Below are 26,448 nucleotides of genomic sequence, written 5' to 3' on the forward strand. Positions count from 1 at the left end.
ATATTTATATAATTATTTGTATCTGTGTTGGGATGCACCTGAGTGAGAGCTCACCTTCTCCTACATTGTGGGACCTGAGGATCAAACTCAAGCTTGAGAGCAAATGTTTTCACTTACTGAACCAGCTTAGCAGCATGACAAACAACCTTGTAGACGTGTGCATAGTCTCAGTGTGAAACAAAACTAGAGGCTGAAAAGTAACATTTCTACTATTAGGAATTATTATTTCCATTATGCATTATTTGCAAATAGCATACTAATGACTATACTTGATTAAAAGCTAATCATAACATTTAGAAAAATGCAGTTATGCGACAGCACAGATAAATAAATGAATTTATCAATTTTCCTATGTACTAACAATGATAATCTGCAAAAATATATTAGAAAATATATTTTAAAAAAATTATAAAAGGAATAAAAAGAAACTAGTAATAGAAGCAAGCAACTTTAGCTTTCTAGAAATAACATAATTGGACTAAAATAGAGAAATGGAAAAAGCTATTTAAGGTTTATGTATACGAGGTACTACTATACAGCACTTATAATTGTATTTTCAAGAGACTTTTAATATAGCTAAGTGACTGGCACTGTAAAGTTAAGTGAAAACTCAGAATTATATCGTTATAATAATTATAGAGTGAGTACTTGCCACCAGTAGGGAAATTATGCAAACACAAAGCCCTAAAATTGATTGTCTTGAAAATCAGACAAAATCGGTCGAAGAATAAAAATTTCTCATGGAGAAATAAGATGAATACATTGTATAAAGGTAAGAAATTTGGGTTTTCATGTTTTCTTTTTTGTTTGATTTTGTTTGTTTGTTTGTTTTGGAGACAGGATTTCTCTGTGTAGCCCTGGTTGTTGTCTTGGAACTCACTCTGTAGGCCTGGCTGGCCTGGAACTCACAGAGACCCACCTGCCTCTGCCTCCCGGGTCAAAGGCATGCACCACCGCCACCCAGCTGGTTCACATATTCAGTGAGACTTTTTGAAGTGGACTGTGGTGAGTTCATGTGGAACCAGCACCCACAGTCACCAGCCTTACTCTTTCTCTCTTTCTTTCTTTCTTTCTTTCTTTCTTTCTTTCTTTCTTCTTTTTTTGTGGTGAATTCTAGGTGGTCTCCACAGAGAGACGTTAAGTTTGAGATGCACACTGAATGAACAGGAAATAGCAAATGCACAACTGAGGAGAAACAATCAGAAGAGGTCACAGGGAGACATATAAATTTGGAAGTTACCAAATACTGGTCAAAGCTAAGACGAATCACTTGTGAATGCGGGGACAGAAGAGTGAAATGCAAGACTCTTTCAACAATTTCCCTTTGACCTGATTTTGGCAATTTAAAACAGAAATATGAACACCCTTAGTTTAGTATATTTTAATGCTTTTCTATTTCTAAAGTTATGAACTACTTCAGATTCACATTGGAAAGAATACAGAATAATACAGAATATTGTTGAATCATGCCCAAGTTGGTACAATCACTTTAGAAAACAATTTGACATTGTCTAATTTAGTCAAGGCTGTTGCCTCCTCTTCCTTCTTAAAATTTCACTCCCAAATACTGTTTTTTATACAATTGAACTTACATTGGATATTCTCACTTTCCTAATGAAAATCTCCCTTTCTTTTAATTGTTATTTCATGGGTATATCAGAAAAGAAAGAAAGAATACGCCATAGAGTGATAAAAAGATGAAGTCCCATAATGTTTCTAACAACACTTTAAAACACACTCAGGCTGTCAGCTTTTGAGATGCTGGAGGAGATGCTGGTTTTGAGTCAATGGGTTTCTTACTCTGTATTGAGAATTGACTAATACAGGGAGGGTCGTATGACTGTGCCATTGATTACAAAGATGGGAATGAAGGAGCTGCAGAGTCTCTCTGGAGGCTGAAGGGAAGACGAAGTGTCATGACCAAACTTGGTCTCATCCTTCAGGCTTTGCACTACATCCCAAAGATTACAGCACATCCGCATAACTCACAGCTATCTTATCTTTGGTTATATCTATTTGGTTTATCTATTGTGTATTGCATATTCGATGTATGTGCACATGCGTGAAGTTGTATGTGGAGGTCAAAGGGGAACATTGGATGATTCCTCAACTGTTCTCCAACTTATTTTTCATGACAGGGTCTCTCACTAACCTGAAGCTCATCTGTTCAACTAGGTTGACCAGTCTCAAGGATCCTTCTGTTTTTGCCTCTGCTGGGATTGTGAGAGCACACCGCAATGGCCGCCTTTTTATGCAGGTGCAGAGAATATCTGATGTCTAATGGGATCAGAAGAAAACATTGCATCATCCCCTGGGACTGAAGCTATTGATGGTTAGAGCCACCATATGGGTACTGAGAACTGAACCCAGGTCGTTGTAAGAACAGCAAGTGCTCTTAACTGCTGAGCCTTCCCTTCAGCACTATTTTGTAGTTATAAAAAAGGTTAGACATATTAATTGTATGTAGCATGATATTTTGAAATAATAGTCATTGTGGAATTTAGATGATTAACCAGTGTCTTACTTTGCGCAGTGTCTCACTTTTTGTAGTGAGAGCCCACTTTTGTATTTTTCATGAATATACTGTTATAAACTTTAGCCATCTAGTTATGCAATAGACCTCTTGAATTCATCCTGCCTGTTGCAATTACATAATCTTTGAACAACATTTCCTGCCTTCTGCTGACAAATGTTCTCCTCTCTACTTCTAGGACTGACATACTAAACTTTATGCTAAGAATCAACAAGCAAGCATTGGTACAATGATAACCTTCCAAAGAGAAAGTATTCCAAAGAGAAATTTTGACTCTTTGCAATTTTTCTCTAAACACTGAACAGAAATGGAAATCTGTTGTGACATGCATTCAATAATAAAATCATCTTTCACCTAGACATTATACTTGAGGCTATGCCTTCTAAGTGCATGGTGTAGAATGATACCACCCCCGAAGGTGGGGCTGTGCTTAAGTCATTGCTTCAGCTTAGGTAAAGTGCTCTGATTTCCTCTCTTCGCTGTGCTTTTTATTTCTGTTTAGCTTCTTCATAAATATACAATTTGTAAAGCCAAGAGTGAGAGAATGCCAGTGTGGCCAGAAAGAATGAAGAGTTCACAAGCTTAGGACAGAAGGGAGTTGCATGAAACTATTAAGCTCAATTAACCACTGAAAAATGAACTAACTTGTTCCAGAGTGATTTTTAATCCTGTCAAATAAAGAGGAACCAGACTGCAGGGTAAACTCTTATTTATTAGTTTTGGTTAATGAGTTTTTCCATAAGCAGAATTTCTTAAATTTTATTGAATCAATAAAGTCACCATTTGGAAATCTGGTCTTTCCCACCAGGGCAGTGCTTTAATGGAGCCCGCAGCAAACACCCGAGTGCTGTAAAGCGGCTCCGTGGCGGTGAACTGCTCTTTGGGGTCTATTACTGGTCTGGCTGACAGCGCTGCAGAAATCTTTCATTTAATTTCCAGCCCAGGAAATAAGACTGAGAACTGACAAATGGGGTTGCATGGCATTAAAAAACTTGTGCGCAGGGAGGCAACCGTTCACTGAGTGAAGAGACGGCATTCATAAGGGGAGAAAATCATCAGAGGCCTCACATCCAGGATGTATAAAGAGTTCCCAAACTCCTGGAAAATCCAACAATAAGTGAGTTAATGAAATGCACAGACACTTCTTAAAAGATGAAGTACAAATGGCCAATAAGCATGAAAAAAATAGTGGACACTATTAGCCATCAGGGAAATGCAAATTGAAAATGCATGGAGATGTGGTCTTACCCTAGTCAGAAAACCTGACCAAAAAAAAAAAAGAAAGAAAGAGACAAACAAACAAACAGATGGTAATCACGTAGGGAAAAGGGAACACTTCTACTCATTGTGGAAATTAGTGTGGGGGTTCCTCAAATAAATGAAAAGTAGAGCTGACACGTGACTGAACTAGACCACTTCTGGGTCTGTATTCAAAGGACTCTACATCAGCATAGCACAGAAGTTCTTGTATATCATGTTCATGCAAGCCACAATAACCAAGTTCAGAATCAGCCCCATGGAGCAAGACAATGCGGTGTAATGTTAATATGTAACACTAACAGTGGGGTTTTAATCAGTTGTAAGGAACACTGAAATGATGCCATTTTCTGGAAAATAGATTCACCTGTAAACCAAATTAAGAAAGGAAGCAAGACTTGAACGAATATTGCATGTTGTCTCACACTTGTGAATCTGAGATTAAAAAAATACATAAAGCAATCCCTCTCCTCTCTCCCTCTCCATATGACAAGAAAGAGAAGGGAAACTGAGAGAAAAAAGATGACAAATGGGAGGGAGAGGAAGGGTAGGGTGTATAGTAGACACGGTCACTGGATAGAAAATATTTGATAGAAAACTATTTTTATGAAGCTAATGTTATGTACAAAGAACACATCTCAACAATACATTTACCCCAGATGAACCTCATGTGAATTTGTTTGCATTTTCAGAGTGATGTATTTTTTTTATAGGTATTGCCAATGAACAATTATGAGAATTCTTATAAGGGAGTGATGCCTATCTCTTCCTTTAGAGAACAGCAATGAATCCTTTCTCCAGCCCTGCCTGGATTGTCTGTGGCTAGCTGTTCATAGTACAGCTATCTCCACTGCATCATGGTCAAAGGACATATCCTTCCCCATGAGTGTCCTGCACACACCTGCCTTTGTTGCTAAAGACAAGCTCACTAGAGGAGCAAAATCCTTCTATAAATAAAAAATGGCACAAAGAATGTACTTGCAGATAACCAGTTAATACTTCTTTATTTCTAAAATTAGGAGTGGGAAAGAAAATTCTTTCACTGTGGCCCCAAGTCTAGAAATTTTTGTTTACATTGTATTTTTTTAAACAGCAAAAAGGAAGAGAAATAATGATAACTTGGAGATGCTTGGCTCACTTTGAGGAGACTGCCTAAGTTGGATATGGCGTCTCTATATCTGACCTCTGTCCATGGTTAGACGATAGAGAGAAATTAGTTTTCAGTCTTATTTTGTGGGTCTTTCACAAATTTGGTTATCAACAGATAGGTCTGGCTGCATTCACTCCAGTCATAAGCCAAATATATCAAGAAACAAATGCATACTCCCCCACCGCTCCTCAAACTATTTCCATAGTTCTGCCTCATAAGAGGAAATCCCAGGAGAAGATTCAGGTTTTGTAGGGTCTGGAGCTAATAAAAAAATATATAAAGTATAAAACACTTTTTCAAAATATTTATTTACTTGGGGTGTGTGCTCACCACACATGCCGTTCATGGGTGTGGAGGTCAGAAGATAGCCCGCAGAAGTTGGTTCTCACCTTCCACCATGTGGGCTCTGGGGACGGAGCTCAGGGTGTCAGGCATAGCACAATACAACTCTTCATGTTGAGCCTGACAAGACACCTTAAAGAAAATTAAGAACTGTCTTAATAATTGTATGTATGCCGTTCTGCTTGAAGAGTAACTCCAAAACAATATAACGTTCTTTTCTTCATACTACGAGAGATATCTATATTTGGTAGTGTTTTCTCCAGTCTAGTAAGCCTAGAGGGTTTGTGAGAGACTTTCTGAGGGCAAACAGGCTCAGCTGCATGGAGGTAGCACTCCCTGTTGGGTCAGTGATCTCAACTTTCTCATCCTCTTTTTCCAAATTCCAGGTATATACTCTGGAAGCTTATATACCTTGCACTATGTTATGTCTTCATCTGAGAGCCTTGACTGCTGGTTCTAACCCTACCCTCACTAACACTAGCTGGGGAATCCTTAAAGGGAGATAAATGCCTCTCTCTTACTCACCTTTGTCTATTCCCTTCAGGTTTGGCTCCATCAAGATGAATAGAGAGTTCTATGGTTATTGCACTTCACTGACTCTTTTTAATGTCCCACTGCAAGTGAGCTACAAGGGAAAATAGTTGTTTTCATGGGAGCCCTGTCCTGTTACTTTTTTTCTGAAAAGAATTATCTTCAATTTCATGCTATAGCACACACTCCTTCATTCTTACGGAAGCATTTTTTTGCCCTTTAGAGTCATCTACCAACATTTTCCACTGTCCCTTTTTTAAAATGTAAGAGTGAAAAGAAGACCAAAAAACATCATCCTTTTTACTGGAGAGGAAACAGCAATATCCCAACCGGATATTAGTTTCTGATGGGTCTATGCCTTTCTTTCCATGAGTAAGAGTTTTAATGTTTTTGCTCGGCGTAAGGGAGAAATGTGTCCGGAGCCATTTTGTTCCCTCTCCATCTCTTAATACCAAGGCTTGTATCGTGGTTAGTTTCAAAGCTTGCTTTATAAATTGGTTGTTTCCTCTTGAGATTCCTTCCCAAGACTCAGAGCAGAGCATAACAGAAGGGGAGAAGATGGGGGGCAGGGCAGGGAGTAACCTGTTTAGATTTTAGATGACAAGATCATCTAAAATTTGTTTATTTTTTGTGTGTTTTTCTTTCGATTTTTAAACTTTCTTTTATTTTTATTTGAGGCCGAATATTACTGACTATCCTGGAACTTACTCTGTAGATCAGACTGTCCTCAAACTCATAGATCTTCCTGTCTCTGCCTCCCAAGTTCTGTGATTGAAGGCATATGCCACCACTGTCCAGCTGGACATTCTCAGTTTTAAGATAGCTTTAAGTAGTAGAAAATACGATGACATACACAAACAACCCCACTACTTGCTGAATGAACTTAAAGAAATAATAACAATGAAAATCAGTAGGCTATTAAAGAGACAGCTCACATGAAAATTTCATGACACTCTTCCTGTGGTCTCCGGAGCTAGAATGCAATGGCACGGACAGGTCAAGAAGCTTACCATGAGAGGTGAGAGCATCCTTAGGGTGTGATGTCTCCGGCTTTGCCTGCAGAATATTCTGGTAAAGGTCGAGTTCATAAAATGGAGACGCAACAGGTATGAAAATAAGCTTCTGAAAATGAATGTCTGTCATACTAAAAAAGTAAACCATTAATTAAAAATTTAAAGTTTCCTATTTTGTTGTCAAGGGCACTTAAGAGCTCTCTTTCTGCACATGGCACTTCCTGCCCTTTACGTTTCATTGGCTTTATATTGTCAAGAAAACACATACAATTCATCCTACAATGACCTAGCCTTAAAGAACCAGGCATGTGTATACTTTGTGATTTTATAAGTTTTCCTCAGAGAATGGACAGGTCCACTACCATCATCAGTACTTCGCTTTGAAGGTTACCACCTTTATCCTCCGCCTCACTGGCTCTTATTTGTTGTCATGTATTTTTTTGTAGCTGCCTAAAGAAGCCATTCCTGCTACTTTGCCTATAATATAAAGAACCCTAAAACTAAGAAAAAATAATCTATCAGATCTTGTTTTTTTTTTTGTGTGTGTGTGTGTGTGTGTTCTATGTTGATTTCATGTCTTATAGGCTCTGTGTAGTTTCCTTAAGTTGATTTTTGATTTGTGAGCAAAGTTTTAAAAGGCTGAAAAGGGTGAAACCTGTTCAATATTTCAAGCACAACGAAGCATTTCTTTTGTGATTTCATTTCCCTGCTGTATTAATTTGTGGTTACTCACCTTCTCCTCAGAGATCTCTGGGGGACCCCAAATCTAACTCTCTATGATCTGACAGGAACCCACACATTTCTCCTGACAAATTACATCTCATGTATAATAAAGCAAAGTTGGCTTCCTTGGGGTGGGGAAGAATGCTCCAGGCACCCATGGGCTGTGTTTTGGGGTTTTGTTCACACACATCCTGCGGATGCAGATTGCAGCCTATGTGAGTCTGGGAGGGGGAGTGTTGAGTTCCCTCACTGGTCCAAACAATGCTGGAATGTTTTTCCCCTGTCCATTCACTTAAACAATGTGCCATTCTGTACCTCATAAGCACTTAATTTATTCCAACTCTTTGGCCTGACCTGTAATCCCCCTCTCCTTACCCATCTGACCCATCTGTGTTTCATTTCCCACTCATCAGCATCCAAAGCGCTGGGCCCGGGCCCTATTTGGAACCATTAGACAGAGATTGGCACTCTTCCCTCTTCCTGCACCACATCCTCTGCTGGAAAAAAAAAAATGACCATCAGATCAGAGAACAGAACCTGCTTTGTCCCCCGTAACGGGGATCTGGAAGCATTTTCAATCGTTTGCACTCTACACCCACTCAAACGCATTAATGTGATCAGCATTGGGTCTGTTGTGGGCATTTTTTTTCTCCAGCAAATAGCTTGCTAACATTCCAGGCATGTACTTCCCCGAAAACAAGACTGAGACAGGGCCCTGAATATTCAATTGGAAAATCACCAAGAGCAGAAGCTTAGCTTGGCACGGCTGGTGTTGATTCTTAATAAGTGACTTCCTAAAGCTGAGGCATGGGGCTTACAGCGTCAATGACTTGTTTGAAAAATATTTTGTAGGTGCCTCATACCACTGTTTCCTGTGGTATGCGTCATATCGTGAGCTATTCCAAGCCAGCCTGGTTAAGCACACTAACACCCCCCCCCCCCCCAAGATTGTGGTGTTTAACTAAAAATGTCTTTATACAAGATGAGCTCATAGCTATTAGTGCTGATGTAGTTTTAACTGCTTGGATACCAACTGCAGTTGCTCGAAAATGTGCTAGAAGGGGTAAACCTGAGCAAAAACATATCTCCCCCCGTCGAACATGGCGGGATGCGGTTCCAGCAGCAGCGTTTCTTCAGCGGAAAGCCGTCCAGTTAAGCACAATGTGTACCTTTCACTTTCGTTAGAAAGACTTACTGTTCTTAATATATTACCGAAGTCAAGGTGCTGAAGACATCTGGAACCCTGGAGTAAAATTAACTCTTTCACAGCTTCAGGTGTCTTTTTTTTTTTTTTTAACACTTGCCAAGAAGGAAAAATAAATTCAGAAAACAACCAGATTTTCTCAATTATGTTTCTGAAAGGGCAGCAAAAGGCAACCCGAAGACCTGAAACGCTGTCCATGAAATTAATGTGAGTGTATACGGGTGGGACTCGTGTGAGGATCAAACAGGACACCGCATGTAAAAGACTTCTGACAAACGTTTCTAATTCTAGAGGTGGGGGAAAAGAGCAAATACCACTGAGTGTCATCGGCGTGCCTCACACAGCACCCAACACTTCCTACACTGCAGTTCTTCCCAGAACTTATAACGTAGACATTGTCATTTTTCTTTCACAAGCAAGGAAGGAGAATCTCGGGGAAGATTCAATAAATTCCATAAAGCAGTGGCGCCGACTAATTACAAAAGCAGGACCCCCACATAGATCATTGCAATGCGCTGGCGCTTTCTCCGCCTCCTTGCTGCCCAGAGATAAAAGCATTCTCTTGTCTATTAGAGCTACCCTGTCTATTTTGTTCAGAGCGTACGTGTTTGCCCTGGTGTCCTGAGGTAGAAGAGGAGATGAATATAAATCTGCATGAGTCATGTTCTTTCATGCTTTTCTCGAGCGAATGCATTACAGGCAGCATCTAGTTTGGGGCCTGTACCCAGTGGGTGCTCACTGGCTATGAACTGATTAGACATTGTCTATGCCATCTCCGAATGATTTGTGTCTCTACAATAGGACCTTTTATAACAGAGAAGAGAGGGACTGATACCCTGGACACTGCCTGGGTTGTGTTTGCCTCTTGGGGCAAATAATTTTTGTTGGTGCCAGGAGCGGCTCTGACGTGGCTGCTCTGCCCTTATGTGGCCTGGGGCTTTGAGCTTGGGAGAAAAGCTCCACCCTGGTCTCTGCAGAAGCGAGAATGTACCAAAGTGGACTCAGGGGGAGCCGTGGGGTTTATGGGAAGAGATGATCACATGAGTGTCTGTCTCCGGATGATTGACAAGGCAGACGATATGTGGAGGAGAAGACAGAACATTCTCTGAGGCAATAAGCTACCGAACCAATACACTGCACAGCACTCTAAAAGGGGAGGGGAACTTGGGCTTCAGCTTAGGAAGGCACCCAGTAAGTCTGTATCATGAATTGAAAAGGAGAGTTTTTGTTGTGTCGGTCCTTTCCTGTTAGTTCAGAATTTTGGGTCTGTCAGGTTGCAAGCTACTGAGTAGCTTGGTGACTGTAAACTGTGAGTTTGGTCCCTTTTACCTTGGTATGTAGTATGCTATCTGAAGCAAACACCTCGATTCTTGACCATGATCGGTGCCACAAACCAGTTTCCTTAAAAAACAAACTAACTAAATAAGGATTAATTTATTTTATTTTATGTGTGTGAGTGTTTTGCCTGCATGAATGTTTGTGTACTGTGTGTATATCTGGTGACTCTGGAGGTCAGAAGAGAGTGTCAGAGCCCCTGGAACTGGAATTGCAGATAATTGTGAACCACCATATGTGTGTCAGGAATCCAGCCGGGGGTCCTCTTGCTGTTACCCACTGAGCCACCTCTCCAGTCTGTGGCTTTCTTTTAGAGTATAGCTTTTAGAAAATATAAATTAAAAAAAATATTCTGTATAGTTTAGTTGCATTAGCAAAGACGTCAGTTCAGGATGGCTAGCCTGGAGATTGGTTTATGTGCTTAAGTTGTAAGCAGCTCATATTTCTACTTGAGACACTTTTAAGTTTCTTTTAAGGGAGTAAAAATCACTTATTATTTTGCCTGGGAGATTTGCCACCACGGGATTGTCACATTTGGTGATAAGCCACATGAATATGTCACTGACCTAAGAAAATGTTGGCAGCTTTTTTTTTTCTTCATTTCTTTCATTCTTGTACTTAAACTCTCTTTTGGAATTATTTAACAAGAGGGTAACATTAGGAAAAGAAGATAGATTTCTCTTTCTCCTAATGAGAACAGATAAACTGGGCACAAGTCAGCTGATGCTCCATTTAAGCCATTTGTAACCTCATCGAGAATTAAACATGAGCACTATTTTTGTGTTGTTGTTATAATTTCTACAAGTAACTCTGCACGTTCTCACAACAGAGACTTCCACCCTTTGCAAAGCAGAGGGAAGGGCATATGTAAGAAAACGTCAGAAGACAAAAATTGAGTGATCCATCATAGTGTTTCCATCACTTTGGAAATATTGGCTAAGAGCAGCTAAAGCCTAAATATATGGCAGTCCTCCTGGTCTGCGTTTCCCCTGAGCCAGCCCTAAAGCCAGCTTTCACGGTTAGCATAGACTGAAGTCTACATCCACCGTTGATCTTAAGTAGGGACTGTGTTTGAGAGAGCAGACTAGAATGCTGGGGTTTTCTCTAAAGATTACGCGCAGCCCTTCAAGTAAAGCTGCGTGAGTCTCATTCCTGAGGCTGTGCACACAGAGTTTCAGGAAACAGCAGGTCTTAATTAGCCCTCTAGTTTATAGTTTCACCTGAAAAAATACGTTTAAAAAATCATATATATTTGGCTGTCGAGATTTTTCAAGTCAATAAATTCTTGCTAATTAATCACATTAACGGTACTCCTTAAAAGTTGAAACAGAATCAGAAAACAAACCAAACTTCCCATAAATATCCTACATAAAGGCCTATTCACAGATCCTTTTTCAGTTTCGAAGACCTTTACAAGTGTTTTTCCCTTCCTGCATACACACACACACACACAGACACACACACACACACACACACACGTTAGATCACTCTCCATAGCTGTCACTATCTGTACAGATAGGCAGTTCTGGTGACATATTTTGATACTTCAAAGTACCTTAGAGCTTGATGTTTGTATTTGTGACCATTTTAAGTGATAAGGACTCAAAAACTCTTGACAGCAGAGTCCCTTAAAGTTCTTAGAGTTCCCTCCCCAGCAAGTTAGTGTGGCATGGAAGCTAGGATGGTCAGCTGGGAAAACAGAAACTGAGGGAAAGATGGATTTCTTCCTGATTGTTCAGAATTGCTGTCTTCAAAAGGATGCTAATTATTGGAGAAAATTTGTCCCTCAAATATTCTGCTTGATGCTTTTATTTGTAACGGCATACAATGTCCCAAAGCAGGATTATTTAAATCTGCTTTAGAAACAAAAGCAAAGAGATCCAAATTCCCACCTTCTCTACGGTGCATGTCCTAAAACTAGAGCTATCAATGGTCATTAAAACAGCCCATAGGGGCCTAAGAGATGGCCCAGCAGTTATGAGCACAAGCTGCTCTTGTAGAGGATTCAAGTACAGTTCCTAGCATCTGCTATGAAATAATGCTTTGTACACTGTAAAATTCTGTCACTTGTACTAGTTTAATAAAACATTGATTGGCAAGAAGTATAAATGGGGCAACCAGACTAAAAGAATTCTGGGAAGAGGAAAGGAGAGACACAGTCAGTTTCCAGCCAAAAGCAGAGAAAGCAAGATAAAAATGCCTCTCTGAGACAAGGTACCAAGCCACATGGCTAAACATAGAAAAGAATTATGGGTTCATTTAAGTTGTAAGAGCTAGTTAATAATAAGCCTGAGCTAATAGATCAAACAGTTTATAATTAATAGAAGCCTCTGTGTGTTTCTTTGGGACTGAACAGCTGCAGAACTGGGCAGGACAGAAACTTCTGTCTACAAGCATCCGAGTTCTGGAGCTTACAACCCTGTGCTACTCCACTCCAGGTAGATCTGCCTCAGCCTGTAGTTCTCCACCCCATATGCATTTTTGTTAACAGAAAATAGCTTTCCAAACTTGTAAACCATAGATCCTCAATTTTTTCTTGTTCCTGTTTATCACAATGTTCATATTTGAGTCAATGTGTTGTAATTTAAAATTCTTAGCTGGATTTGCCCCCCACCCCAACCATGACAATCTGAGACTGTTTAGAATCTGATTCTGGAGTTTGAACCAGAACTTCAGATGAGAGCATTGCTCATCCTCACCACAGGGACGTCTTGTAGCAGATGGCAATTAACACTGAAACCCACAACTCTTCAACACACAGAGAAAAAGTGAATACTTTTCTCTACATTAGGTGTTTGTATCATACCCCTCGGTTTGGGCTCATAGAAGAGTAGGCAGAATAATAGTAAGGAGCAAAAGTGACGGATGGCTTCAAAGACACAATGCTTTCCTGGCACAACAGGGCAACATCCACAAGGTCTGCCAACATCCAGGCCAGACAAAACTCCAGCATGGAGGAGGGGAGGTGGGCAGAATATCCCATTTCCAGCAAGGAGCTGGATACTTTATAGCTACTGGAAGTCAGTCTTCCTCAATGGAACAGCCACTCCCATGAGCAATCATCCAACACAATCTGGACTCCAGAGGTTTTGTATTGTGTTCCTGGAGGTGGGAGCAGAATGAGGAAGAGAGAAGGAGCTTGTGAAGTTAGGTGAGGAAGGAGGCAGGGGACGTTATATGTGGAGTTGGGCCGGGGGGATGAATATAACCAAAGTGTATAAATTCTCAAATGTAGGTATAGTTTTCTGTCCTGTCAGTCAGCTCCCTAATAACCACATGAACTTCTTATTAGTTATAAAAGATTGACTGATAGCTTAGGTTTGTTTCTAACTAGCTCTTTTAATTTAGTGAATCCATTTCTATTAATTTACTTTCTGTCTCTTGGTTTTATTACCTCTGTCCTATTTTGTATATCTGACCTATTCCACGTCTGGCTGGCTTCTCCCTGCATCTCCTGGCGACTCCACCCTCCTTCATGCCTACACCCACCCTATCTTCAAATCCTGCCTAATCTCTTCCTGCCTAGCTATTGGCCTTTTCGTTCTTTATTATTCTAAAGAGAGCGAGATATATTCACAGGGCGCCATAAGATTATTCCACAACACTCAAAGAATAAAAAATATTTTAAGAAACCATAGCTGTTGTCTCTCTTTGTGGTAGTTAACCATGTTTAACTATAGATTTCTGAATGTGGGTCATATTTTAGAAAGGAAAATAGATCAGTTACCCTTAGTTATTAGTTCTGACAAACAACCAATTTTGTATGGTTGAAACAGGATACAAACAACTTCAGGACTGCTTTGCTTATCTGTTTTACAGCATGAAGGAGCAAATTCAGAGCCTTGGGCAGGCTAAGCAAATAGTCTGCTATTGAGCTATTTCTGAAGCCCCTGTTTTTATGACAGGGTCTCACTTCGTAAGTCAGACTGGCCTTGAATTTCCTATGTATTCTGGTACTAGAACTCAGTATAGCTAAAGTAAATAGATTTTTGTTTCTACTAATACACTTGTATATTATTATCAAGATGATCTAACTTCAGTTTTACATCTCTGTATGAGAAAATATCTATAAAAATTTCAGTCCAGTTATAACCCTTTCCACTAATTACAAATAGTTGATTATGACTTATATAATATAGTCATAATTAATATATTATATTAAATAATATAGTCACAATAATACATTATTATTATACATAATATATGTATGCTATATATATTATATAATATAGCTTTTCATGAAATCCCCACCCATGCAGAGATTTTAGGATTAAAGATTTTAATTTGATTTTATAGTATAAGGAAAAGAAAGAAACTGCATTTAATTACAAACACTCGTCTTTGGGTATCTTTCATGAATTTGACTCTTCACTGATGACGGTTTTAGTTTCCTTTGACTTTTTGTTGCCTTACCTTCCTAGTATGCCAGTCTATGCACTGTATTGTCATCCATTTAAGTTGTGATAAACTGGGATGTTTCCTCGCCTGGTCCCAGCTGAACTGCTAGCTCTTAAGCATGAGTAAATCATTATGATTAAGTGTACTGGGATCTTTCTTTTTCTTTCTTTCTTTCTTTCTTTCTTTCTTTCTTTCTTTTCCACCAACCAGCTCCTAAATCATGACATGGAGATTTCTTATTAGTTATGCTTGTTCTAGATTAGGGTTATTTCTGGCTATCTCTTTTAACTTATATTAACCTATTTGCCTTGGGACATTTTGCTTTTTTTTTTCTTTTGTATATCTTATTTTCACTGTTTTTCATGTCTGTCTGTCTGGTGGCTGCCTGATTTCCTGCCCCAGGCATTTCCCTCTCTTTCTCTCCCTTGTTCTCTCCTCCTTCTTCTCTCCTTTCTGAATCTAGATTTCTATTCCTATTTATTCTCTTTGCTTGTCAGCACTGCCTATCCCTCTTTGGGATAGCTATTGGCCTTTCTGCTTTTTATAAGACCAATCAGGTTCCCTAGGCAGGCAAGGTGAAACAGCATCACATCTTTACATAATTAAACAAAGTCAGTATAAACAAATGCAACACACCTTTACATAGTTAAAGTATAATATTCTGCAGTATAAGCAAATGTAACACATCTTTGCCTAAAGTTGTATTCCACAACAATTAATCATCTTCAACTTAGAAATTTAGAAAATTCAGTTATTTATTCACTCAGTCATCTTCCAGTGAGTGTCAACCACAGGGAGAAATGTTGGAGCATGTGCTGTTGACACAAAGATGAACAGTGGTCTTTTTCTCCTAGGAGACTGAGAACATTGTGTGAGCAGACTTGTAGGAGACGGGAGCAGAGATGAGACCTGCAGACTCATTTTTCTTTACTTATCAATAGGCCTCCTACAACCATTTACCACATAGAGGGTGTCAAGAGAGAAAGCAAGCACCAGGAACAGTTCATAGCAGTTCCAAGTAGGAAACTGAGAAAGAGGTTTGGAGAGACAGTTCAGTGATTAAGAGCAATGGATATTTTTGTAGAGGGCACCTCTCTTATGGCTCACCACTGTCTGTTGTAGGAGGCCGCTTGTTCATTTCTCACCTGCTCAGACTCCCAAAGTAACCACACAGAAACTATATTAATTAAATCACTTTTTGGCCAATCACAATAGCATATTGCTATGCTAGCTACCTCTTACATCTAGAATTAACCCATTTCCAGTATTTTATATTTTACTCCAAGAGTCATGGCCTATCGGCAAGGTTCTAGTGAATACCTTATGTCTTTCTCCTCTGATGGCCTCATGGCATCTCCCTGACTCGGTCTTCTTTCTCCCAGCATTCAGTTTAGCCCCCCTCCCCAACCTACCTCTATTTGGCTCTGCCAGGCCCAAGGAAGATTCTTTATTAATCAATGGTATTCACAGCATACAGAGGGGAATCCCACATCAGGCTCTCATGCTGATTCTATGGGATTCCATACCCTCTTCTTGCCTATGTGGACACTGCACAGAAATGGTACACATTTCTACATGCGACAAAACATCCACACACATAAAAGTTAATAAAAATAACAAGAAATACGGTTACGTGGCTGGTGCTAGTCTCGTCTGACTAGCGTGCTAGCAGGGATGGGGATTGATTTGATTCCAGAAGAATGGCTTTGATGTTGTGTGAGTAGACAAGTTCCTTCTTGTACTAGCTTCATTTAGAAACTATGACTACAGTGTTACAGTCTGGTGGACGGTTTCTACTTCAGTGGCTTCCTTGCTCAAGAATGTTGAGTTAATTTAAGAGATTAAAAACAAAACAAAACTAAAAATAAACAAAAAAAACCACCCCAAAACAAAGCAAGCAAACAAACAAAAAAGTGGAAAGAAGCTGGGTCATTCTGAATTGTTAGGTTCAGTGTTTATCTGCCCCCAAATTTATGATCATGGCAGTTGAGAACAAAACAATTTGATGTGGATTATGTGCACATTTTTTCAATAAATATTATGTAAGGTACAGATGCATCCCATTTACGATCGTGCAAAATAGATTTTTATAATATACTCCAGTCTTTCCCTCTCCCCATCGCTATTTTATTACTTCAGTTTATGTTGCAAGATATGAGAGGGTACTGGAGTAAAGCATCACATCCCTCAACTTTATAGAGGAGAAATCTTAAGTGTAATGAGGTTGGATTGTAACCCTTCAACTAGAAAGTGGAGATAATGGTGCTGGGCTTTTAAATGCCTTATTTATTTATTTATGAGGATCAAATAAAAATAGGTAAATTCTACAGAGATTTGACTCACTGTGTGTCTACTAGCATTTAAAACAAGATGGTGCCAGGTGCTACCAGGTATGTCACCAAGCAACACAGAAAAAAACAAGACTCAATTGCAGATGTATGCTCTACCAAGTTAGAATATCCTTAAAAATGTTTTGATATGTCCAGCTCACCTACGAAATGGACTCTCGGCAAGCCTCTTGTTAACAGACTGTCAAGATTTGTGGCTGGGTTCAAGGAATAGGGTTTTTTTGTTGGATCAAAAACAAAACAAAACCAAAAAAGGCTACTGATATTGACCATACTATTGAAGCAATTTTTCTGCACTTGAAGGACCTTAAATGTGATAGGAGTTTTTAAACATATTTTTTCTGAAGCTCAAATTTGTACTTTTCAGTATTAAATATTACAAATGACTAAATGGTTACAGATATCTAAAGAACATAATCTATACCCATAATTTTTGTAGAACAGTAGAAATAACTTCGCTAAATTAACTAATATTTTGATCCCTGGTGAAGGTCAGGACTATCTCTGAGCGCTTCTGCCTTGGGTTAAGCCTCTTATGGAACAAAGGGAGACGCATCCTACTCCTTCTGCCAACATGGCTCCGAATCTGGTCACTTCTGACTTTTAATACTTAATTTTAGATCTCTTCTATGTTGTTAAAAGCATATTAGTTATAGTACCTTCTCTTGCTTTCTTGATTGAGGTCTTTGAATATTTTTTTTCTCTGTAATAAAGTTTTGGAGTAATCAAGGTTTTCACCTAAGTCTTCTTTAATTATTCTCTTTGAAACCAGCCTGTTTTTATTCTTTATTTTAATACATTATGTTTCATGTCATACTTTGTAATTATGTGAGAATAATAACTATAAATAATACTATATTTAGAACTTCTAATAAGTATAAATTGGTCCAACCATTCCAGGAAACTGAAATTCAGTATTCTCTTTAACATTGAGCAGGAAGAAGGCCTTTGTCCCAGAAATCCCAATTTGTATTTGTAGAGTTTGCAGAAACCTACACAGAACCTTGAAGGGGCACCCATAAGACTATTCCTCTGGCTTGGTGACACATATCACAATTTCAGGACTTAGAAGGTTGAGGCCAGAAGACCAGGAGTTTATGACTGGTTATGGCTACACAGCAAGTCTGAGGCCCATCTAGGCTACATAAGATTCTGTCTCAAAGAAACACACAACACACACACACACACACACACACGACCCACCAAAACAAAACAAGAAAAAGCAATGTTTAGCATTATAATGTTTATAATAACCAAATTATTTGATATGTATCAGTTTCAGCATTTTACAAAACTCTTCCAAAATTTTTATTATATTTTGTCTTGAACTTATGTATTATCAGAGAACAGGTTTTGTTTTTGAGACAGGGTTTTATTCTGTAGCTCTGTCTGACCAGAAAATTGCTATGAAGACCAGGCTGGCCAACACAGATTTACCTACCACTGCCTCCTGCATGCGTGCACCACACCCAGCTGAGAAAAGTTTGCATGGCATGTGTTTTTAGAGGAATACTGACCTTTGTTTTATAGTTACCCACATGTTTTGCTTAGGGTTTTTATTGCTGTGAGGAGACACCATGACCACAGCAACTCTTTTTTTTTGAGACAAGATTTTTCTGTAGCTTTGGTGTCTATCCCGGAACTAACTCTTGTAGACCAGGCTGGCCTCAAACTCCCAGAGATCCGCCTTCCTCTGCCTCCTGAGTGCTGGGATTAAAGGCGTGTGCCACCACTGGCTGGCCCACAGAAACTCTTCTAAGGAAACCGGTTAATTGAGAGTGGCAGCTTATAGTTCACAGGTTCAGTTTATTATCATCAAGTTAAGTAGTATGGCTGTGTGCAGGCAGACGTGGTGCTGGTGTTGAGAGTCCTACTTCTTGCAGACAACAAGAAGTCAACTGAGACACTGGGTGGTGTCCTGAGCATAGCAAACCTCAAAGCCATCCCCCATAGTGACACACCTCCTCCAATAAGGACATACCCATTCCAACAAAGGCCAAAGATACACCTCCTAATAATGACACTCCCCATGACATTATGGGAGCCAATTACATTCAAACCAATACAGTGCTCAATTTTTTTGGAGGGGGAATAGAATTTTTTATACATCAATTAGATCAATTTTACATTTTTTCTAAACATATTTAAAATGTTATACTTTATCCATTTGGGTGTGAGTCAGTCTTTTCCTTCTCACTACAGGTAGACAGTATCTCCATTTGGTGGTCTCTCTCTTCCTGTTCATTCTCTGGCTGATAATTTAAACATCGAATGTCTAGTTTTTAGTGTTCACAAATCCCCCAGATTGAGCTGATTTGGCAACCCCACCCCAAGATCGATTTGTTTGAACTTTGGTTTGTTATTGTGGAATAAGCTGACCCTTTTTAGCTTCTCTACCTGGTGGTGAGAGTCCTCAGCAGAGACTGTGGCTCTCCCGAAAATGTTCTTTCTTGGCCAGGCACTCTTACATTTGTCTACACATTTACTTCTCGGCTTAGGGCTCCTTGGATCATGTAACACACATAGATTGGATTTTTACGGCTATATGTAAGCTGACCTTGGTTACAGGATCTTGGAGACTTTTCTTCTCACTCAGTGCTTTGTGGAAACAAATAACTGGAAAACAGAAGCTCCAACTTTGTAGTTCTTTTTGCTTTCCGGTGGATTTTTTTTTTTTTTGAATTTACTGTTTTACTCTCCAGATCTTGAGCTCTTAGTTCCAAATTCTGTATTTTGTTGGCAAAGGGTCATATCACCAGCACATCATTTTATTTTTCAACTTCGAGATTCAAAGATTTTCTGAAACTGTTCACATTGCACTGTTGGTCTTGGGCTGTCTCCCTGGTTGTTGTTTGCTTGAATCCGTGTGTATTTCTTATAATTTTTTTTGTTAAAATTTACATGTGCTTCCAAGGGTCTGTATTACCACACTTGATTCAGCAATGTTGTGAAATATTTTATTTCATTCTTTTTTATGTTTACGTCTTTATTTGGGGTGATGAGTATATGCATGTGAGAGAAACAAACAGAGAGAGAGAGAGACAAAGAGACACAGAGAAAGAAAGAATGAAGATGCGTGTACAGGGTGCGTGCTGGAGGTCAGAGAACATGTGCGAATCAGTTCCGTGTATTCTGTCTGTCATATGGATCGTAGAGGTTGAACCCAGGTAGCCAGGCTTGGTGGCCAGGGTCTTTACATACTGCACCATTTTACCAGCCCCTTGATTAAATGAGAGAATCTCTGCTTAGCATTTAGCTCATTGCCTGAAATATACGCAAATCTAGAAGATTGAGTTTTAAAAATACTGGACCAAAAGAAGGATTTGTCTTGTTCTCTTAGTGACAAGGAGTTGTATTCATTTTTTTAAAAAAAATACCTTCCTAAAACTGCCTTGCTCTGTTTTATAAGCCGAGTGTACAGCCAGCATGCAATTTTGCTTGCGATTTTTCCCTATGTACAAGCAAACGTAGCTATAGATAAGTAAAATGAAAGAACAGGTTCCACATTTCATCTCCAGATGCCCATGGACTAAGGGAACCCGGAAAGGAAGAAGCTATTCAGAACAATACAGATATTTCTTGGCCCTATCTCTTTTCAGTCCAATTTTCTGTCCATTGGAAGCAGCTGTGTCTTTCTCCCTCTGACAATTCTGAAATCAGGGTAACTGGTTCCTCATAAAGACTTTAGGATGCGCTAGCAGGAGCTGCCTCTGCCAGTAGCTGCTCAGTGTTCAATGGTGCTTGATTATACGGGAGGTTAATAAGACCACTGTGATTATTTCCTTCTTGGTAAAACTGCCCCTTGTCTTATTACAAAAGTGCTAATTATCCCAGAAGCCAGAAATTCTTTAAATAAGCATGAGAGAGGCAGCATTATGTAACAAGCGTGAACTCTTTTTCTTTTCTAAGGACTTTAAAAGAAAAAGGCTATAAGAAAATATAATTCCACTACATGGTTATACATTTAAAATGTACAGTGCATTGGTTTTTTTTTTTTTTTTCGAGACAGGGTTTCTCTGTGATTTTGGAGCCTGTCCACTCTTGTAGACCAGGCTGGCCTCGAACTCACAGAGACCCGCCTGCCTCTGCCTCCCAAGTGCTGGGATTAAAGGCGTGCGCCACCACCACCCAGCTTCCAGTGCATTGGTTTTGACATAGTCACTGTTACGTGCACCACTGTGACCACAGCCAGCATTTAAACATTCACCTCAGAAGGAAGCTCTGCCCTTAGTGACCACCCCATGTGGTGCGGTGCTTTGATTGTCTCTTCCTACACTCCTGGGCAATGAAGATAGCCCCAAAAGGCATGGCCTCTAGGAGATGCTCAGCCGGGTGGATTTCCTCCTTAGCGGTGTGATTTGGTGTCCTTACAAAAGGGTTTGACATTGTCCTCTGCTCTGCCAGCATCTTCCTTTTTCTGTCTTCTGTCATGTGAGGCTGTAGAGCATCTCCTCCTCAGGTATGCTGCACTCAGGACACCAATTCCGGAAGCAGGCTGGACCCTTATAGTCGTCGAAGCTGCTGGTGCCTTGATCTGGACTTGCCAAACTTCAAAATTGTGTGTTGCAGATGAAACCCAAGGTTTCATACAAAGGTTTCCAAACCTGTGGACGACAAATAAAGTATACAATACTATACATGGCCTGTCACAGTGTAGGTGGATACATTTGGAAATACATAGAATTTCCATTAAAGTTAGTGGAAAGGGACTGTGTTTGTGGAGCAGAGCAGTGTCTAGTACAGAAGAGAAAAAGGGATGTTTGTCACTGTATACCAGAAAGTGTCTTTCCTTCTGTTTAGTCTTTCTCTTTATGTTAATGCTACTTAACAGTTTGCTAATTTTATGTCACTCCTCAAAGTGCAATGAGGATATATGTCACTCATTTGTTGTGTGCCATTTCCCACCTAATACAACTTCTTGGCATTACTACTCAGATAATCATTACTAAGTCCTTATCAGATGTTTATGTTGTCGGATATTTGGTCACTCTGTGTTAAAATGTGTCTCTCTTTTACCTCACCTGACTAAGGCCTCTTCTGCCTGGTTTAATAAAGAGCTGAACAGCCAATAGCTAGGCAGCAGAAAATAGGCAGGACTTCTGGGGTGAGAGAGGAACTTGGGGGAAGACTCTGGAGGGGTAGGATTCGTCAGCGAGACAAGGAAGAAGTCAGACATGCGGTACAGAGGAGAGGTAACACACTATGTGGAAGAATGTAGATTAATATAAATGAGTTGTCTTAAATTTTAAAAGCTAGTTGGGAACAAGTCTAAGCTAAGGCCAACTTTTCACACTTAATAAAAAGTCTCCCTGTCATTTTTTAGGAGCTGCCAGTTTAAAGAAAGTCTGACTACATGTTTAATCTTGGTTATCAGCTGCTCTGGATTTAGAGGTGTATCTGGGAGATACACCTCAGCGTTTGTGTGTATGAGGCTGTTTCCAGAGAGGCTTCAGTGAGATGGAAAGCCCCACCCCAGATGTGGCTGCCCTCATCGGTAGCCAGGGTTCCATACGTAATAAAGAGACATGGGGCTGGCCTCAGCATTCATCGCTTTCTGCTTGCTTCCTGATTGAAGGATGCGAGGCACCAGCTGTTTCCTCTTCTGTCTCCACGCCTCCCAGACGCTGTGCGCTGTACCCTCAAACTGTGAGCCCAGACAAGCCTTCCTTCCTGCAGCTGCCTCTGTCACACAGCGCCTGGCGCACCTTCCGAGGGAGACACACTTAACTTGTTTTCAGAATCTCTGCTGAGGCTGCCGCTTCACAAGAGAGCTTATTGCAGAGCTCAGCAGTCTTGGAGAAGAACACACAGCAAGGGCTTAGACAAATCCACCTCCACTCAAGGCACTTGCTGTTTCTCTGGTTATTTAAGGGGTTGAACGAGGAAGCTTAAATTAACTGGCTCCTTATTTCTGATTTATTCCAGCAGGATTTATTTATTGACCTTGCCGTCTGGAGCACGGGGAACCTGCCCCTCTAGGCAGCTCTTTAATCCTACTGTGGTTTCACACCAATGGCAGAGTTTTGCTAATGTTATATTTCTTAAAACTAGGTAGAAAACATGTAGGAGAAGGTCTAAAATGCTGTTTCCGTTTCAAACCAGACAAATGCTTGACTATTTGAGGCCATTTAATGAAGGCACCAGCTGTCTAAATCTATTCTGAGATGTGACCATTTAAAATACTTTCTTAAAAATGATATTTGAGTAGAAAAAATTAAGGACAAGTAAAAAAATAATCTATTTAGAAACACAAATATATATGTAACATAACTGTCATCTTTAAAACTAAAGAAATTCAATAGTATGTATACCATCAATAACCCAAACTATAAAGGTCTGAAAAACATGTTTGCAGTTTTCCTATCCTGCATTCTTTCAGCATATTTCATGCTCCTGAAGTTGATGAAATGGGACGTGGGCTGTAGTGATAGGTCAGTTGGTAAGGTGCTTGCCCTACAAGTATGAAGAGTTTGATCGCCTGAACCTGGATAGAAGCCATGGGAGGCCAGCCCTTCTCTGAATAGAAATGGAGGAGAAGTAGATGCAGGAAGATGGGAGAGACGGAGAAGGGATGGGGGGGGGGGAGGAGAAGAGTGAGGGAAAACTGCAGTCGGGATGTAAGATAGATAGATAGATAGATAGATAGATAGATAGATAGATAGATAGATAGATGGATGGTTGAATGGATGAATGGAAGGACGGACAGACAAACAGACAGACAGATAGATAAATAGATGGATAGATGGATAGAAACTAGGCATAGTGGCCAGTGTTTGTAATCCCAGTGCTAGGGATGCAGAGACAAGTGGATTCCTGAAGCTCACCAGCATACCAGTTTACCCTGCCTGCAGGGTTCCAGGCCACTGAAAGCCTCAAAAAAAAAATAAATATTAATAGTGCCTGAGGAATAACACCCAGGCTAACCTCTGGTTTCCGAGTGGTACACACCTGTCTATGTGCACACATGTGAAAATGCACACACACAATAAAAACACCAAGAGTTACAACTAAGAAATGACCACAGGGATGACAACATCTGCCAAAAAATAAAGTGTAATCCAGTAGTAGACTCAAAAGTAAACATGTTGTGTTTGTAACAACTGTTGGGCACAGCAGGATCCCGGGGTGAGACAGGCTTCTTTTGAAAGGTACACTGAAATGCTATGTCTAGTACTGTGTTCTTATACAGTTCCTTTGAATAATTGGAATTGTTTGTTTCTTTCCTAATTCTTTTACATGTGACATCAGGTACTAATAACAAAATTTAGAAAATTCAAACATTCCGTGCAGTTCTGACCGAGTCTTCCTCATGATGATAATAACCCCAGCACGTGTGATAAACTCCTGCATTAAATGCATAGCCTTTCATTAAATATGACTCAGACTAAAAGTATATACTACTGTATTTTCCACTAACAAGTTACTCCAACTTCTGCAAGATAATAAAGGAATCTCATTTCTAAAAAGAAAAAAAAATAAAGTGATTTCTTCATTGCAGTTACTAATTTACAAAAAAATATCACGTAAGATTATGAACACAGAAAAAATGGAGGAAACAATTTTGAATTTTCCTAATAGTTAACTGTTAGCTGAGATAGTTGGTTAATAAAAGAGAACTTATAGAGATGCTGAGATAGGTCAGCACACAATGGATCGTGCTTTCAAGACTGGCTGCATACCCGAGTTCTACCCTGATCCATTGTGGGAGAAGAGACCTGACTCCTATGTGTTGTTTTTTAAACATCAGCAGAACTCTATCTTCTTTGGATGCCACTCAAGACCAGAGACAGCTCCAGGAGGGTCAGAGCAGTGTCGTTGCCCACCACACACTGAGCACACAGTAGCCAAAGGCAGTCAGTATGACGTCAGCTCTCAGAGGTGGGCCTTAGCCTTTTCCTTTATGAAAAGAAGCTGTGCTTGAGTTGAACCTAACCACAAACAAGATTACAGAATTCAAACCTTCATCTCTGACAAAGTAGGGCTTCTCAGGTGAGACATTCACATGAACGATGATGTCAATGAAGTGTTTCTTTTGTCTCTTGCTCTTTCTCTTCTCCTTTTGGTATTTTTATTGTGATTCAGTTCTTGGGCATCATGGGGATTTCCCTAAGGTCTTTTAGCCTGATTTTCATTTCTAGCTATTTCTTTTCGATGTTTTGCCTGGGATTTCCATCTGTGTTTACATGGTCTTACCTGTTCTTATGTGTTCAGTCTCTTCAAATTACCCCACCCCCCGCTTCTCTATTACTAGGCTTCAGAATCATAGTGAGAGGGTGTGGAGGGGGTCATGCTCTGGTCCTGTGATTTGTCACAGTATTTGGTGAATCTGCTCCTACCTGCTGTCAGCTGCACCAGCAAATCTCCATCTACCTCTCCCTGAGATGAGACAGAATGGCTGCAGGGGGTAGAGTTGGGTATTTCCTCTATTTCACATGGAAGGCTCTAGCCTCCTGGAGCCCTTTGTTTCCCTTCAGTTTTCTGGTTTGGAAACCCCCAACAAATTAGAGTGCAGAAAGATAGCTTCTCTCAAGGTCAGTCCTGCTTAAGAACAACAGTTTTGAGAGGGTTTCAAAATGGTCCCTTTTCTGTCTCTTGATGGAAGGAAAAAGAAATCTTTTTTGGTGTTCACTGTGAGGACCCAACAGAGGAGCTGCGGATAAGAAGCTCGAAACTGTGCGGATCCCCCTTAGCAAGGTGCCTTGGGATGTGAACACTCACAGCTGTCTACATTCAGCCTCTAGAACTTCTTCAGTTACTGCTCAGGTTTTCATAGTCTCGTACTGATTCTGTGCAGATTTCTGCTCATGGGTTCCCTTCCTGATCGGTCAGGGTTCTCTATATTTGTCTACCTTTCTCTCCATCTTGTAGGAGAGTGAGGGCTAGCAGTCTGCCTGTGGTCTCACCTCTCTGAAGGTAACAGCATTGCAGATTTGGGGTGGGGTCGGCTTTTATTTGCTTTCGACAGAATGGCAATTACTCAGCTTCTTGCATGCATACTGAACAGACAGCTATAAATCAGTTAGCCCTCTCAACATGACCACATTGCTTGCAGAATCCGTAAAACCCCATCAGATTTGGCTTCTGCTCTTTGGCAGTAGAGAAATTTGGATTTTCTTAAAACCCAAATCCTGAATCATTTAGGGACGTTTTTGTTCCTATCGTCTGATACATCTGTTTGTCACTTTGTTCTACAAACAGAAAGCATCAAATCCTGACTTTGCCTGTGAGGCAGCAGAGGTTTCACCGAGAAACATGACTCTTCCTTGACTGTCCCTTCCAATAAACAATTGCTCACTGTGGGCCTGGAGTCCCCACCCAAAGTCAATGACTACTTTGCTATTTCAGAAATAGCGTAAGCGAGCACCAGATACTTGTGCAATGAGATATAACAGTAAAGCCCACTTGTTAAGCAAGCTCTGTCTTCTGTAGTTACTATGGCATACAGTAGAGCTTAATAAAGAGAATAAGACCGTATCACCCAGACAGCACTAGATCCTACTCAGTGCTGGACTTTGGTGCTATCTCCTATTTTTATTTTCTTTGCTGTAGGTTATCTCAGTGCTGATTTGCCCGTGGAATCATTAATTCACCAAATATACACTGATATGTTTCAG

Source organism: Microtus oregoni, unplaced genomic scaffold (genome assembly GCF_018167655.1).
Source record: "Microtus oregoni isolate MIOR12 unplaced genomic scaffold, Mior012 000001F_ref0000356, whole genome shotgun sequence".
NCBI lineage: Eukaryota > Metazoa > Chordata > Mammalia > Rodentia > Cricetidae > Microtus > Microtus oregoni.